Below are 667 nucleotides of genomic sequence, written 5' to 3'. Positions count from 1 at the left end.
ATTTTGTACCTATATATCAAACTTCCCTAATTTTTTTTGAAGTAATATCATCATCATATCATATTAAAAAAAATCATATCATATTGCGAAAGAATGGTGGGTGATAAAAAAAACTGCGATGAAATATGGTTTCAACATATAAAAATGAATAAGATTTACGTAAATCTGTTCAAAAAGTTTTCACATTTTTTTTATTGGCCTGTGTTATTATTGACAAACTGTATCTTGTGTTAGTAGCTTAAAAAATAGACACAATAAAAACACATATCAGTAAGAAGATAAACCTGCATAATTTAAAACGAGACATATAAAAAACATTAATTGGTTAGAAAGTTATGAATGAAGGTACATCAAATCGAATGCTACACCAAACCAGGGTAACACAAGGTGACTTCAATATTGTAATTGAATCTGATTTAAAATGTTTTATTAAAAAGGTCAGCAACACAGTAGTATGGTTTCTCACTGACTAAAGTTTTCAATGCCTATTTATAGATGGTTGAGTTTTTAAGTTCTCTTATTTCCACTAGTAGATTGTTATATATTTTACAACCATTATAAATATATACCTGCCAAGTACTATAATTTGATTAGATTGCTTCAAAGCTGTGAATGTGTTTTATCAGGCATGCAGTTTCCAGTATGAATAATGCTACTTCTATCAGAA

This window comes from Leptinotarsa decemlineata, unplaced genomic scaffold, assembly GCF_025532065.1.
Source record: "Leptinotarsa decemlineata unplaced genomic scaffold, Ldec_3_MD MMD2_tig00000505_RagTag_RagTag, whole genome shotgun sequence".
Classification (NCBI taxonomy): Eukaryota; Metazoa; Arthropoda; class Insecta; order Coleoptera; family Chrysomelidae; genus Leptinotarsa; species Leptinotarsa decemlineata.
This window is presented reverse-complemented; position numbering follows the sequence as displayed.